Genomic DNA, 17,348 nt, shown 5'->3' with positions numbered 1-17,348 from the left:
ACTGTAGGCACTATGTTGAAAGATGAGGCTGAAACCCTTTGCTCAATGGTAGGGGGGCAGGGGGCAGCTACAGAGCAGACACTCCTCATCCTAAGGAGGTAATTACTGGAGAAGATTTCTCCAGCACCTCCAACCTGGGTCCAGCCCCTGCCCAGCTGCAGCTCTGGCAGGACACAAGCAGAATGGGCCAGTAGAGAAGATCAGCGTCTGGCCTAGGAAATGGCAACTGTGACTGCTGCCCTGCCTGCCTCCCTGGGTAGGTGTGGGAATCGAGTGAGGGAAGAGGTGAGAGCACTCCAAACTGGAAGGACTGAGCTCTGTGGAGGAGTGACCGACTTGCTTGGTAAGGCCACTATATTCTTGACCCAGTCCTGCCATCTCTCAGGCTGGGGCTGCATCTCATAGTTCAAAGTATGTGTGTGAGTGTCTGTGTGTGATGGGGGTTCTTTAGGCTTCCCTGTGTTTTACACACACACACACACACACAACCTAAATGCAGGGGACCTGTGAAGAGATGACTGGCTCCTGGACAATAGGGAGGAGTAGTAATAGATGTGACAGAAGGCTGCTGCTTCTTTGATAACTTTTCTGGGTGGGACATCTTGTACCCATCCCCCCAAAAGTCCTCCAGATTTTGCTAAGACACAGGCTGGAGGTACCTCCTTTCCTTTGGGGCTGCAGCCTGTTCTAAGGTGGAGAATAGACAGGACCAGGAGCCTCTACACCCCTGGGCACCTCTTTCCCCCATTCCCAGCTTCCCAGGGGAGAAGCAGGCCTGAGAAAGTAAATGGCCTGTTTCCTGCCTCTCCCCCTTAGCACACTCCCCACATGGGCCCTGGTGCTTCTTCTCTGACCTTCCAGTCCCCACTCTGCCTCGGCCTGATGCAGGCTAGGGACTGTGACCACCTTGTTTTACCAGGTTTGTTATATTGGGCCCAGGGAGGAGGAAAGGAAGGTGCAACATTACAGAAGAAGGGGAAGGCTGTTAGCCCTGGGAAAATTACTTCACCTCTCTGATCATTCATTTCTTCCTCTAAAAATAAGGAGTTAAATGCCACTTCTCATGGTTGTTGGCTGATGAGAGGGCAGGGGGCAAGCCCCTGGGCATGGGGATGAAAGCCTTGAGCTCACACCTTAGCTCTTCAGTTGATTAGGCATAGGCATGTGACTTTGGACACGTATATCTCTCTAGACCTCGGTTTTCTTGTCGGTGAAATGGGGACATCAACTGCATTAGCTTGTTGTGAAAAGTAAACACACAAGTACCTAGAACTAACTTCTGCTCTAAAGGAACAGCAAAGTGATTCTGCTTCCCCCTCCCCGCCTCTGCCCTTTGTTTAAAAAGTAGCCTCAAGTATAGCACAGAGAAGACATGTAGTGACTCTATAACATCTTATTATGCAGGTGGACAATGACTGTTATCGGGTTTGTGGTGGGGACTTGATAATAGGGGGGAATGTAATAACCGCAATGTTGTTCATGTGAAACCTGAGCATAAGATTGTCTATCAATGATACCTGAATTTAAAAAAATGTAGCCTCAAGAATGGTGCGGCCACATTGGGACACAGTTTGGCAGTGATTTAAAGTTAAACATACAACCAGCCCAGCAATACGAATCCTAGGTATTACCCAAGAAACATGGAAATTTACATTCACTAAAGGGCTCGTGTTCAAATAGTCATAGCAGCCTTTAACATAATAGAAATATAAGTGGTTCAAATTCCCATGAACTGATGAATGGTGGAACAGTGATATGTACATACAATGGCCAAGAATCAGCAGGAAAAAGGAACTATTGATACATGTTATAACACGAATGAGCCTCAAAAATGTCATGCTAACAGAAAGAACCAATAATGAACTATTATATACTGTGTGATTCCATTTATATTACGTTTGAAGAAAGGCAAAACCATAGTGACAGAAAGAGTTATGGTTGACTGGGGCCAGAGGTGTGGGGAGCAGATTGACTGCAAAGAGGTAAGAGGGAAGTTTGGGGGTGATGGCAATATTCCATAATTTGACTGTAATGGTGATTATGTGATTGTATACAATTGATCAAACCCATTCAATTGTAGATAAATTATGCTTCAATAAAGCTGCGGTATAAAGGAGCAGGGGTTGGGGAGTAGCCTCAGTCAAGCTTCCTGGGGCTGCCCAGTATTGTCAATCCGTTGTTTGGTTACTTGTTTTTTAGAGGCCCAGGGCCTTGAAGAGGAGAGGAGAGGGTGGTGAAGCTTGCCTTACACATGCCCTGGTTGTGCTACAAGGCGAGAGCTTGGGTGGGGCTAAGGAAAAGCCCCACCAGGATTAGATGGTGGCCCAGCCCCCTGGGGGCAGGACAGGGAGTGCTTACCTGGATGGAGGAGGCTTGGGACCTGAGTCTGGACAGAAGGAGCAGGACACTTGCAGACCCCGGGGCCCAGAAGTTTTCCCTACCTTCTCCCTGGGAACAGCCAGTGACCTGTGAGCCTGCATCTGGCTGGGCTTTGGAACACCGTGCGCCAACCTGGACTCCGTGCGCACATGCAGATGAGAGCGCTATTGCTTCTTGCTGGTGTTGCCCTTCCACTTTCTCATGCAACTCAGTGTGGAGTGTGGAGCCTCCTTGGAGAGGCCCCATTGGTCAGCAGAGTCTATTTTCCCAGGTGCGGGGTGGAAGCTCGAGCCAAGTAATGGGACATGAAAACACACAGAGAAAGTCAGATATTTCGATCCCGGGGCCTCTTGAATATAGAGGCCAGACATGCAGGGCTTATTATTATGACATCACAATGTTTCCAAGGACCAGCCCTGTTTGTCTCCCTCATCTCTAGGCAAATATAAAATGTTGAGAGATGGCTTTGAGGTCTAATCCATAAGCAGCACAGTGGGAAAACTGCACCAGGGCCTAGTCAGATCACAAATCCAACCAAAGTTACTCAGAAGAAAGGCCAGCACACAAGATACCCACCCTGTGCCCTCAGTTATGAGTTCTATAAAAAAAAAAACTCAATTTCTTATGCTAAAAACGATTTTGAGGAAGTTCTATGAGGAGCTGTTGAATGATACATTCAAATGTGTTTTCCTGAAACCAGATATAAAAAAGAGCTTTCTTTTCATTTTAAGGGGCTGGCCTGACCCATCTGGAGGTGAACAGTATGTTTCTTCTCAAACACTGAAAGGTTTAGAGACCCAAGATTAAACTTGAAAGAGAACATATGACAGAGAGAGAAGTGAAAGGGGAAAGACCTGGATGTCAGCAGATTTTTGCTGAACCTGAATGAAATTTTATTTAAGATGAATTAATCAAAAAGAATAAAATTCTTAGGAATATCCTTAACCAAAGATGTGAAAGACTTGTATACTGGAAACTACAAAACATAGCTGAAAAAAATTAAAGACACAAATAAATGGAAATACATTCCATATTCATGGATTCAAAGATTTAATATTGTTACGATATCAATACTACCCAAAGTGATGAACAGATTAATGCAGTTTCTATCAAAATCCCAATGGCATTGTTTTTGCAGAAATAGAAAAATCCATCCTAAAATTTATATGGCATATGAAGGGATCCCAAGTAGCCAAAACAATCTGAAAAACAAAAGGACAAAATTGGACATGTCACCCTTTCTGGTTTTAAAACATAGTACAAATCTACAGTAATCAAAAGAGTGTGGTACTGGCATAAAGAGAGACATGTAGACCAATGGAACAGAATAGAGAGCCCAGAAATAAACCCTTGTATATGTGGTCAAATGATTTTTGACAAGGGCACCAAGACCATTCAATGGGAATAGGACAATCTTTTCAACAAATAGTGTTGGGAACGCTGGATCTCCACATACTAAAGGATGAAGTTATATGCTTACCTTACACCACATACAAAAATTAACCCAAAATGGATCAAAGATCTAAATGTAAGAGCTAAAACTATAAAACTCTTAGAAAATAAACTGGGGAAAAGCTTCTTGACATTGGATTTAGCAAACATTCCTTGGATAAGAGACCAAAAACTCAGGTGACAAAAGTAAAAATAGATAAACTCAACTACGTCAAAATTTAAAACTTCTGTGCATTAAAGACACAATCAATAGAGTGAATAGACAACCTATGGAATGGGAGAAAATATTTGCAAATCATGTATCTGATGAAGGATTAACATCCAGAATGTATAAGGAACTCCTACAACTCAATAACAAAAAAATCAAAACCCAATTAAAAATGGGACTTGAATAGACATTTCTCCAAAGAAGATAAACAAATGGCCAATAAGCACATGAAAAGATGCTCAACACCACTAATCAGCAGGGAAATGCAAATCAAAACCACAGTGAGATACCACCTCATACCTATCAGGATGGCTACTATCAAAAAACCAAAAAGCAAAAACAAAAAATCATGTGTTGATGAGGATGTGGAGAAACTGGAACCCTGTACACCAGTGGAAATGTAAAGTGTGCAGCTACTATGGAAAACAGTGTGGTGGCTCCTCAAAAAATTAAACACAGAATTACAATATGATCCAGCAATTCCACTTCTGGGTATACACTCAAAAGAATTGAAAGCAGGGTTGCAAAGAGATATTTGTGCACCCATGTTCACAGCAGCATTATTCACAATAGCCCAAAGGTGGAAGCAAAACAGGTGTCCATCAATGGATGACTGGAGAAACAACAGGTGGTGTCTCCACACAATGGAATGCCATTCGGCCTTAAAAAGGAAGGAAATTCTGACACATGCTACAACAAGGATGAAACTTGAGGACAAATGAAATAAGCCAGACATTAAAGTTTAAGTATTGCATAATTCCACTTCTATGAGGCATCTAGAGTCCTCAAGTTTGTACAGACAGAAATAAGAATAGTGGTTGCCAGGGGGTGGGAGGGGGATGGAGAACTGTTGCTTACCAGGGACAGAGTTGCAGTTTTTTTGGATGAAAAGAATTCTGGAGATGGGTTGCACAGTGTGAATGTACTTAACACTACTGAACTGTGTACTTTTAAAGATGATTAAGATGAACACATCTCCTCAGGCAAGGGAAACAAAATAAAAAATGAACAAGTGGGACTACATCAAACTAAAAAGCTTCTGTACAGCAAAGGAGACCATCAGCAGAACAAAAAGGCAACCTATAGTGTGGGAGAACAATTCATCCGATAAGGGGTTAACATCCAAAATATATATGGAACTCATATCCCTCAACACCCAAAAAACAAATCACCCAATTAAAAAATAGGCAGACGTCCTGAACAGACATTTCCCTGAAGAAGAAATGCAGATGGCCAACAGGCACATGAAGAGATGCTCCACCGCACTAATTATCAGGGAAATGCAAATCAAAACCACAATGAGATATCGCCTCACACCAGTTAAAATGGCTGCTATGCAAAAGAAAAGAAATAATAAATGTTGGCGAGGATGCAGAGAAATGGGAACCCTCGTAAACTGTTGGTGGGAATGTCGGTGCAACCGTTGTGGAAAGCAGTATGGAGGTTCCTCAAAAAACTAAAACTAGTAATACCATTTGACCCACTAATTCCACTTCTAGGAATCTACCTAAAGTAAACAAAATCCCTGACTCAAAAAGATGTATGCACGCCTATGTTTGTTGCTGCATTATTTACAAGAGTGAAGATATGGGAGCAACCTAAGTGTCCATCAGTAGATGAATGGATGAAGAAGAGGTGGTACATATACACAATGGAATATTATTCAGCCATAAAAAGAAAAGAAACCCTCCCATTTGCAACAACATGGATGGAGCTAGAGAGTATTAGGCTCAGTGAAATAAGCCAGGCAGAGAAAGACAAATACCATACGATTTCACTTATTTGTGAAATATAAAAACAAAGCAAAACACAAGGAACAAAACAGCAGTTGACTGAGAAGTGACATGGGGAAGGGGTTGGGTTGGGTGGGTGGGGAGGGTAAGGAGCACAAAAATTCTGAATAACGATATAAGGTGGTCACAGGGACAGTAGTACAGCATGGAGAACGTAGTCAATGATTCTGTAACATTTTCATATGTTGACAAACAGTAACTGCCCTGGTGGGGATGAGGAATTAATAGGCCACGCCCCTAACCCCTACTCCTGATCCTCTTGGGCTCCTGGGGAGTAAAGGATGAGGGAAGGGAGAACACGGGTCCTTTCCAAAGTAAGTATTACCACCTCTTCTTTCTGTCACTGCCAAAAACTTATGGGAATTGTGAGGTTGGGGGTCCTTTCCCAGGGTGTCTTCCTAACTCTTCCTCTCCACGCAGGAGAAAATCACACGGGGGCAAGGCTGGGTGTGCAGGGCAGCAGGATGCAATGGAATCGCCTTAGAAGCCACCTCCTAAGGGTCACACCCATCCGGGGTGGGGAGCTGAGGAGAGATCTCTGCAAAGTGTGCTCCCCGGTCAGAGGACGTTAGCCTCCAGGGATCATTCCAGAGAGGTCATCAACCAATGTGGGGCAGGTGCATGGCCCCCTAAAGGAGCCTGTTTATTTTAGGAGTCTTCAGGTGGGGGCTTTGGGAGCAGGACAGAGCCGTGGCCACCCCTGTAACCCCTACTCCTGATCCTGTTGGGCCCCTGGGGAGTAAAACACTTGGTGTTCCTAGTGAGCACCGCAGACCACCCACCTGCCCTTTCTCAGCCATGGGGCTCACGAACAAAGCCCAGGTGCTGGGGAATGAGAGCGCCGGCAGCTGTTCAGGCAGCTGGTACAGCACCAGGAAGGCCCAGCTGAGTGCTGCCTATGGAAAGCTGCTTTTAGACTAAGCTCCCCTCCCAAATCCCCGCCCCTCATCTCCCTCGCCCCTCCCCCAGCACACAATACAGGTGCTCTCTGTTTTATCAGCTTTATTGAGATACTCTATACTAGATGAAATTCACCCAGGTAAAGTGTACAATTCAATGCTTTTTAGCATATTCACGGAGCTGGACAACCACCCCTGCTATCTAAATTCAGACCATTGCATCAGGCCCCAAAGAAACCTCACATTCATGAGCAGTAACTTCCTGTTTTTTTCTCTGCACTATCCCCTGGCAACTACCAATCTACTTTCTTTTCCTCTAGATTTGCCTCTTCTGGACATTTCATCTAAATGGAATCATGCAGTATGTGGCGTTTGATGTCTGGCTTCTTTCACCGCACACAATGTTTCCAATGTTCATCCATCTTGTAACACACATCAGTACTTCATCCTTTTTTATGGCTGAATAATACACCATTGGATGGATATACCTACCACATTTTGCTTATCCATTCATCCACAGGTGGACATTTGGGTTGTTTCCACATTTTGACTCTTATGAATAAGGCTTCTATGAACATTCGTGTGCAAGTTTTTGTGTGAACCTGTATTTTCATTTTTCTTGGGCAAACACTTAGCAGTGGAGTTGCTGGATCATATGGTAACTGTCTGTTTTGCATTTTGAAGAACTGCCAGACCTTTTCCCAAAGAAGCCGTACCACTTTATATTCCCACCAGCAATTATCAAGGACCTCATGACTCCACATCCTCCCCAAAACTTATTACTGTTCACCTTTTTGATTCTCTCCCACTGAGTGGGTGTGACGTACTACTTCATTGCAGTTTTGATTGGCATTTCCTGGTGATTAATGATGTTGATCATATTTTCATTAGCTCACTGGCCATTTGCATATCATCTTTGGAGAAATGTCTATTCAGATCTTTTGCTCGATTTTTAAAAACTGGGCTATTTGTCCTTTCTATTGTTGAGTTGTAAGAATTATTTATATATTCTGGATACAAGCCCATTAAAGATATGTGATTTGCAAGATTTTTCTCTCATTCTGTCAGTTGCATTTTCATTTACTGGATGGTTTCTGTGGAAACACAAATGTTTTTCATTTTTATGAAATCATCTTTACCTACCTTTTTCTTTTGTTACTTACGCTTTTGGTGTCATGTTTAAAAAAAACATTGTCAAATCCAAGGTCATGAAGATTTACCATTGTGTTTTCTTCTAAGAGTTTTATAGTTTTAGTTCTTACATCTAGGTCTGTGACCCACTCTGAGGTAATTTTTGTGTGTGTTGTGAGGTAGGGGTTTAACTTGGTACTTTGCATGTGGATATGCAGTTGTTTTAGGAGCATGTTCTGGAAAGATTTGTCCTTTTCCCACTAAATGGTCTTGACACCCATGTTGAAAATCAATGACCATATGTGTATGTGTTTATTTCTGGGCTCTCAATTCTATTCGATTGATCCATATGTCTATCCTGGTGCCAATACCATGCTTTTTCTTTGTCTTTTCTCTCCAGGTTCATTAGGAGGGCCATCTTGGATAACCCCTAATGTATCCACTGCTTCTGAGTTCCCCAAGCACACCTCTCAACCCCTCTTATCTGGTCCACACAACAGCATTTAAAGACGAATAAATGAGGTGATCATCCCTTTTTTACAGATGAAGAAACCAAGGCTCAGAGAGACTGTGGGTAACTCAGGGGAACCGTGCTAGTAGGTGGCAGTGCCAGGACCAGAAACCTAGTTTTCAACTATAAACTCAAGCTTCCTCCTGGACAGCCACCAGCATGGCTTTGAAGACATACTGTTTGACCCTTTTCAATAAAGGCAGCTCACGGTGCTCCTTTCTTTGCTTTGGCCAGTTCATAGAGGTGTTGCGAGACTCAATGTAGCTCTTGTAAGTGAAAACCTTTTAAAAGCTCTGAGTTGCTAAATACACATGAGGTGGTGTTGTCAGACGTGTGTTTCCACAACCACTCTCACCTGAAATTGTCTGGATCAGACGGTGAAATGGACCATTCCCACACCTTCCCCCACACTGCAGTGGACTACAGGAATGATGCCACTTGGTTGGACCATCACTTTGAGACCTATGATGGTCCCACTTGTGTTCATTGTCCAGAAAGACCCCATTATCACATGGCATCCCTTCAAGGAGGGAAGCAAATATAGTACCCTTTTTTGACTCAGTATTGTTCAGCCACTTAAATTAAATTACACACTCTTTCAATAAACAGGCATTGAGCACCTCTGATGCTCTACACACAGTATTAGGTGCCAAGGGCGACACAGAGGGGATTGGGACACAGCCAGGACAGGCAAGAGATGACAGCTTTACAGGAAGGACAAGTGCTTACACACCGACGTGGAGCCCACCACCCCTAGTTAGGAGCAAGTAATGGATCACTGTAATGGATATGAACTCCCTCAAATAACTAATTGCAGCCTGGACTTCAGGGAGGAGAGTCCAGGACACTGAGAGCAGTGGCCAGGGCCCTGGGCCAGTCAGGATGTAAAGGGGGCATCCTGAGAAGGGCACTTTTGAGCTGACATGATATAGTGACACGCACTGTGGGCTGGAAATGTGTAAACTTCCCGGGGAACACAGAGGTCAAACTGATGGCAACTTGGCTAACATGGGGTATGTTGTCCAGAAGCAGCGATGCTTGGGATGGGCTTTGACTGATGAGTAGGCGTTTACCAGGTAGAAAAGGAGAGGAGGGTCACCAAGAGCCAGCACAGACAAACGCTAGGGTGACTACAGAATATATAGTCCAGACTGAGATGCCTTTGAAAGGGGCGCTATTCATTATTGTGCTGGGATAACAGGCATAAACTGGGGCTGTCCCTGGTAAACTGGATGTGTGATTCCCCTCTGCCAAGGCATGTGATGGCAAGCATGCAGGGGGCATTTAGGGAACAGAGCAGTTAGATTGTAGGACTGAGGATGGGAGGGATGGGGACGAAAGGCGAGGGCATTCGTGTGCTAGGGCTGTATTACAAAATGCAACACTCTGAGGGGCTGAAGCAACAGAAATTTATCCTCTCTTAGTTCTGGAGGCCAGCATTCTGAGGTCAAGCTGCCAGCAGGGCCATATCCCTGTGCAAGTTCTGGGAAAGGATCTGGTCCAGGCCTCTCTGCTAGCCGCTACGTGCTTGCTTGGCTTGTGCCAGCATCCCATGGATCTTCACCCGGCATCCTCCCCATGTGCATCTGTCTCCATGGTCACATGTCCCCTTTTTTATGAGGACACCAGTCATATTGGACTAGGTCCACCCAATGACCTCATCTTAACTTGATCATCTGAAAAGACCCTATTTCCAAATAAGGTTACATTTACAGGTACTGGGGTTTAGGACTTCAGCAGCATTGGGAAGGACACAATACAGCCCTTAGCAGTGAGGCAGAAGTTGGTAAGAACTGCGAAAGCATGCCATGCTCAAGAGTCTAGAGTATCCTGAAGGTCATGGGGAATTATTACCAGTGGGTAAGCTGGAGTGCAGCATGATCTGTTTCCAAACAGTAACCCTGGCAGCCCAGGCCTTCAGTATAGTCCAGTTAGAGATAGACAATGCTTTTTTCTTGGCTTTGTTTCCCCCCACCTCAGAGTTACAGAAAAATCTTTTTTCATGTTGCACTTGCCTTTTGGAAATCAAAGAAAACAACATATGCCCCCTGAAAACAATAAGGTCACTTTAATAGAAAGGGTACTTCCTCACTCTCTAAGCATTTCACCCTCAGCTTGCAGGATAGCACCTGCACTCTATTAGAATACTCTGTGTAGGCTGACGCTCAGCAGGGGCTTGTGGAATGGAACAAAAAGCTGCTTACTTTTCCAGAGTGGACTTTCTGGGAGGCTGTCAATGCCTAGTGCTGTGATGCATCACCTGCACTTAATGATTTCATTTGCCTTTGATTCCGGACCTACAGCAGGGGTTTCCACAAGGCTCCTGATGCTTCAGAAAGTACTCTGGGGACAGCCCAGAGGGTGGGCAGAGCAAACCAGAAGGTCTGAGCTCGGACTGCTTTTCTGCTTGTCAGATTCATGGGGAAAAATGCCTTTTGTAAAACGTTGGGAAAACCTAGGACTTTGTGCCTATGGTCAGCCTCTCTCAGCTGAAGGGGCAAGTCTGTTTGGCCATTCAGTGGGTTTCATTATATTCATTCATCCAGCAAATATTTATTGAGCACCTACGAGATACCTGGTAACGTTCTGGGGACTGGCACACAGAAATGAACAGGGTGTGTTTCTGTGGTTACCCCTTCCAAGGGGAATTTGGTGACAATGGGAGGTATGTTGAAACACATTTCTCTCAATCTGTAAAAGCCCTACAAATCAAATCTAATGAAGATCATTTCTGAAATGGCCACATCGGTGCAGTGTTCAGTTAGAAGCATGTGGTGGGTTAAATAGTGTCGTGTCCCCTCCCCCCACAGAATGCCCACCCAGAAACTCAGGATGTGACCTTATTTGAAAACGGAATTTTTGCAGATGTATGTAGTTAAGGATCTCATGCTCTCATAAGAAGGGGAGAGGACCCCGACATGCAGAGAAGAGGGCCGTGTGAAGACGGAGGTAGAGATTGCAGTGATGTGGCCACAAGCGAAGGAACATGTGAGGCAACCAGAAGCGGGACTGAATAAGTGAGCCTCCTCCTCTGGAACTTCCACAGACAGCTCTACCCTGCCATCACCTTGATTTTGGACTTCTAGCCTGTAGAACTGAGACAATAAAATTCTGTTACTGAACCACACTCAGTCTGTAGGACATTGTTCCAGCAGCTCTAGAAAGGCCTTCTATCAGGGCTTTCCAGACCCTTTATGTAGCCTTCTCTCAGAAGAGGAGGGACAGACCACAGCAGTTTCCACACACTTCATGACATACTCTGACACCAGCCCAGTCGGAGCAGAGAAACGGGCCACTTTTTGGCTTCCTTGTCCTTTTTGTCACCTGCTCAGAAAGGGCGGCCATGAGGGCCGGGGCCCTCAGCTCCAGAATGCCGCTAGACAAGGGAGGAGGGTGAGTGTGGATCATTCCTGCTGTCCCGGCTCTTCTCTCAAGGCAAGCACGTCTCTCACACAGCGATTTCAGCAGCAGCCCTGGCGCTTCTGCACGCAGCAGCCTAACCAACCCAGGCTGCCCAGTACAGCTTCAGTGGGTAAATATTAACCAAGGTGGCCCTGCTACCCTTAGCTGCCTGTGTGCCATCCCTTCCGCACCCTCGGTCTCACGGTGTCCAACAGGCCAATGGGAACGGGCTGCTGCTAAGCCCACACCAGGTGGGTCTGGGTTCTTCTAGCTGTGGAAACTATTTCTGGGAAGCTCCTTTTGAGAAATCAATCTCAGTGAAATATAAAATGTGAAGAGTGGTAACTGCATGAGCAAAATGCCCTTAGCCCGAGTCCCACAGCCTTCCGTCTAAGGGCTGTTGATTTGCTCTGATTCTGACAAGTGTCCATTGCTTGGCCCAGAGCTTATCTTCCCATACATTATCTTATTAAATTTTCACAACTGCCCTGCAAGGTCAGGATGATTATTTATCCATTTCAGAGATGAGGAAACAGAGGTTCAGAGAGGTTTGGGTACCTTGCTACGGTCACATGGTTCTCAAGCAGCACGCAGTGATTTGAACCTGGGGCTGATGGACTCTGGAGCCCACGTTTGCCTTTTGCCCTGTTGAGACCCCCATTTTCAGATGTGCTTTGTGGAGGGTGAACTTCAGCAGCAGTGGCCTCATTTGTTTGTCTGTTGCTTTAACCTTCACCTCTCAGACTGATGGGCCCCTTCCCGGGCCTTCCGATTCCTACAGTAAATTTATGGGACCTAAAAAGAAGGTGTTTCCACAACTATCCTTGGGGGTGCCTGTTTCTGGAGAGATCTGGACTTTTGAAATCATTCCTCCCAAATGCCTCTAATTTGTGAAAAAACAAACAAAATCAGTGTTAGTTTGCAATTTCTTCCTGTTTACAGTGGCTAGAATATTTATTTCAGGGCAGATTAAGTTCTGGGTTTGTGGACTGCGCATACTCTGCGTATACTGGGCCTTCTTTATAACCCACGTCAATGCCCACTGATGGGCCCCAGCACCCCCATTTCTCCATTTTCAGTGATTCTCAGGGTTTAGAGAGCTGCTGGCCCAGGAGTGCGGTGCTCATGGCTGCAGTTTAGCAGCCCGGGCAACTGGCTCTCAGACCCGGAGTTGCAGTGCGACCAGCAGGGATTGAGCTTGTAGAGAGGGCATGCCAGGTTTGTGGCAGGCAGCTCCGAGGCAGGAGACAGGGACCAAGGGTATGACCCAGGCGCAGAGCCTCAGAGTGTCTAGAGTGATGGCCTCTAACAGCCTCTTCAGGTGGGGCTGCAGCTCCTGGGGTCACACCTGTACCCCAGGAGCCCCAAGTTGCTCTCAGGACTGAATCCCTCACTCTCCCTTCCCCCTAGTTGCCCCCAGCCCATTCTTTTGCTACCCTTTCTGGTTCTCTTCTTCATCACTCACCCCCAGGGGAAGCAGAGAGGCAGCCAGCCTTCCCACGCTGGGGAAACGACTCTTCCACAGCCTCAGGGCGTTCAGGGCTAGGGGGGCCTGGGGTGGAGGTCCAGAGCCCTTTTAGTAATCTTTCAGGAAGCCTCTAGCCCTCAGGCCTTTATTCCTTGGGTGGAACTCATCTTACTTCCTCTATTTCTCCCTCCCCACTGGGTTGCCCCTACTGGGGGGTGGGCACAATAGCCTGGACCTGAATTGTCGCTTGCTTCAGGGCTCTAAGACACTGGGGAGACATTTTCATCTGAGGGGATCGCCAGACTGGGGACTGTAGTCAATCCCCCACCACCACACCACACACCCCCTTCCCATACCAAGTTCCCTTTGGGCCATTCTCATGCCTCACTCTCCCAAGTTCCCAGATTTAGAAACTAAAAATACAGGTCACCCAGTTACATTTGAATTTCAAGTAAACAATGATTATTTTTAGTGTAAGTATATCCCATGCAATATTTGAGACATACTTAAACCAAAAATGATAATTCTGTTTGTTTTCTTATCTGTAACTCAACTGTAATTTAGCATCCTGAATTTAATCTGACCCCCTCCACCCCCAACCCTACAGTCGCTTGATCCACACCCCTACTGGTGTTTGCCCTGGGAGCAAGTCAGGTTCCCAGCCTGCACTGGGAAATGAATGACTGTGGTGTTAGTGAGCAAGTTGGCGCTTTCCCACCCTTCTCAGTAAATGGCTCTGCTCTCTGCAGAAGGCCTGCCTGCTCACACTGCATTGTCCTGTGTGCCCACAGTTATGCCTTGGGCACAGCACTTACTGGCTTCCAGCACAATTATGGGTTTTCACGTCATACACCCCACTGGGCTTTGAGTTTCTTGAGGGCTGGAGCTGATTCATCTTGGCTCTTGTCTTGTCCTTCACTCTCTCCCTCTTCTGGAAGCTGCCCAGCAGAATTCAGAACCAGGGGGGTGGCAAGCTCAGTAAGGGCTTGATGATGGAATATATGCACGTGCGCGCACACACACGTACACACACAAACGAGCCAGTGCCTCTGGTGGCATCTAGATACAAGGTGGCCAACTTGTGAAAGGCAAGGCCAGGTTATTTTGCTTTCTCTACCATGTCAGGGTCCTTAAGGGCAGGCGCTTACCTGGCTCCCCACTCTAGCCCCAGCACCTGGCTGAGTACTCAGCATCCTGCAGGTACTCAGTAAACACATGTTGGGTGAATCAGCAGCTGGGGTCACGATGACTGGGCCGCACCTCCCTTAACATTTCGCAGCTGCCCAGTCCCCATCTCCCCTGGAGGAAATGAGTTGACAGTAACCCCTCTACGGTAGTGAGAGACAGAGAGTCCGAAGGAGGGGCGGGGAGGGCAGTTGGAAGGGGCGGCAGCCGGAGGAGGGGAGGAGACAGGGCTCGCTTGGAAGGGAAGCCAGCGGTGGCCAAGCCCAGGCGGGCGGGGCTGGACCTGTGGGGCGGAGAACAGACGGCGGGAAGGGCAGCCCGAAAGGCTCTGGGGCGGGGTCCGGGGGCCGACACCTCCCCAAGCCCGCCCTGCAGGGAAGGCAGGGAGGACGCAGACGGCCGCGGCGGTAGGGATTTGCGGGAGCCGGCTGGGGGCCACTTTGTCGCCTGCTGGGACCAGTGGCCGCGCACGTGAGCCGCCTGGCCAACAGCGGTCAAGGGCACGGGGTGGCGCGGAGCCTCATGCGCCGCTGACCCTGGCCGAGGCCTTGGGGCCACCGCCAGCGCTCGGGTGCGGGAAGGGGGCGCAGGGTCACCCGACCGGCTTGCCACTAGCCCGGCTCGGGAGGGCTGGGCCGCCCGCTGGCCGCCGCGTGCGGGGAGCAGGGACGGCGACTGCCAGGAACCCGGCTGGGACTCCCTCTGGAGCCAAGTCCGGAGGGAACAGGACACTCCCTGCTCGGCCCGCGGAGGCGGCCCGTGGGGAGCAAGCCTGGGGGGGACCCTGGCGCAGAGGCCGGCTACCCTCGCTCAGGCTGCCACCGGCGGCGGAGACGCCACCTGCCTGCCCCCTGCGGGAATGGCCCTGACCTGCCACAAGCTCCAAAGCCCACCTTTGGGCTGTGCCAGGGGGCAGCTGCTAGGACCCCCCTCCTACCTGTGCTGCGGTGGTCGAGCCTGAGAGGGGCCGGAAAGTACCAGCTAACAGGCATGGGGTCTCCTAGAGGATGGTTAGTGAGGGGGCCCCAGTAGTTCACCATCAACACTGCCAGGGCTGTGTTACTCACCCCACACCCAGGAGGCGCTTCGGTCTGAGGTGTGCGCTGCTGTAAATACACGTATAGATGGATAGTTGAATGGAGCCTGGCACATGTTGCTGAGGCTGAGATCTGGCCCCTCGGGGGGGCCTGTGACCACGGGTATCTCCATCTGAGGGGCCATGGAAGAGGAAGCTGTTATTCTCTTGTGACAAAGAGGGGTGAGCTCAAGCCAGAAAAGTACCCACTTTGGGGGACATCATAAGTCTGAACAATGTGATCAAACAAGTCTCCTTGTCGCAGTGTCCATTCCTTCCAGCATCACTGTCCTCTAGCCATGCTGCGGCCCTCTCTACTCCAGTAGCCTGCCTTGGGTCCCAGCCAAAGGCCACAGGTCTTCTTTCCGAGGATGTGCCCCACACATTGTGCTAGGGTTCCACCCTCTGGATACCGTCCTATCTCCTGGAGTCTGAGAAACCTGGGTTGAAATCCTGTCATCCTCACTTCCTAAGCTTACATTTTTGAGCCTCGTTATCTGCATCTATAAAAATGGGACGATCATATAGCACTGGGATTATTACACAGCCCGATGCAATGATTCCTCTAAAGGTCTGGCACAGGAGGGATCCTCAGCAAAGGGCTGTCTCTGGGCTCCAGGACACTTGCGGCTGTATCTTTGCTCTCTGCTGAATCTAGCTCTGAGGGCTCACAGACAGCGTGCTGTGAGTAGGCACTCCAGGAAACTGTGTTGCTGGGAGACCTCGCCTGGCCAGGACTGGTTCCCAAACAGGGCAGGGCAAGGGGTGGGGGGCGGGCAGTGGTCGAAAATCCCCTGCCACTGAGACCAGCTACATTTAGAACTGGGTGCAGGACACCCTTCCTGGGAGCTGAGCTCCCTCGGGCAGCCTCCAGGGCCCAGTACAGACAGCAATCAACATGCTTGGCTGTTTGCCTGTTTCAGTGCCATCCACAAGATGGCCGTTTCTGCAGGTCAGAGCCACTGGGGCTAGAGCTCAGGCAGGCTTTATCCCCCACTGCAATTTGCCTAGTGACCCAGATTTGTGGCCAGGCGCCGGTCTAACTCCTGCCTGGTTTGGCTGGTGCTGGGTTTCCAGTTTTAGCAAATAAACATACAGGATGCCCAGTTACATTTCAATGTCAGATAAATAACAGATCTTTTTGTAGTGTAAGTATGTTCCATGCAATTTGGGACATACTTACACTATGAATTTACTTGTTTATCTGAATGGCCCATGTAACTGGACTCCCTGCATTTTCCCTGGCAAACCTAGGTGGAGCTTGTCCAGCCACTGGAAACTGGAAGGGACTCAGCCTTGGGGGATGGAGTGGGAGGGGACTGCTCCCACCCAAGGCACTTTGAATTGATGTCACAACAATGGCATGGGTTGTTCTGTTTTTCTTTGCATAGAAAAAGAGCATTCCATGTCACACAAAAGAAAACAGAACAGTGAATTTCAGCTCTCTGCCTTGCTCTATTGATGTTGACCCGGAATACGCTTTGATTCTGAAAGGGATATTGACTGTTAGACAAGTGGCCCTTTCATTTTTCTCAGCCATGCTCCTTCTAGTGGCTGGTGCCCACTACCCTGTGTCCCATTTGGAATACACTCAGGATGGGATGTGAGGTGGCCATTTGCTTCTCCAGAGGTACCTGATCTGCTGGGCTATTCAGGTGCTCCAAGTACAAAGGCACTCGCCACGTGGCCTGAGCTGCAGACTAAGAAACAGATATTATACAAAAAAGAAGGGTAGTTCAACTTCCCAAGCACCTCTGAAGTGTCTAGCCCCTTACATTACACAACCCCTAATCCTCACAACTCGGAGAGGCCGTGTTATTATTCCCATTTCACAGATGGGGAGAC

The sequence above is a fragment of the Manis javanica genome, chromosome X (genome assembly GCF_040802235.1).
Source record: "Manis javanica isolate MJ-LG chromosome X, MJ_LKY, whole genome shotgun sequence".
In the NCBI taxonomy this organism is placed as follows: Eukaryota; Metazoa; Chordata; class Mammalia; order Pholidota; family Manidae; genus Manis; species Manis javanica.
Note: the sequence above shows the minus strand (reverse complement) of the source record.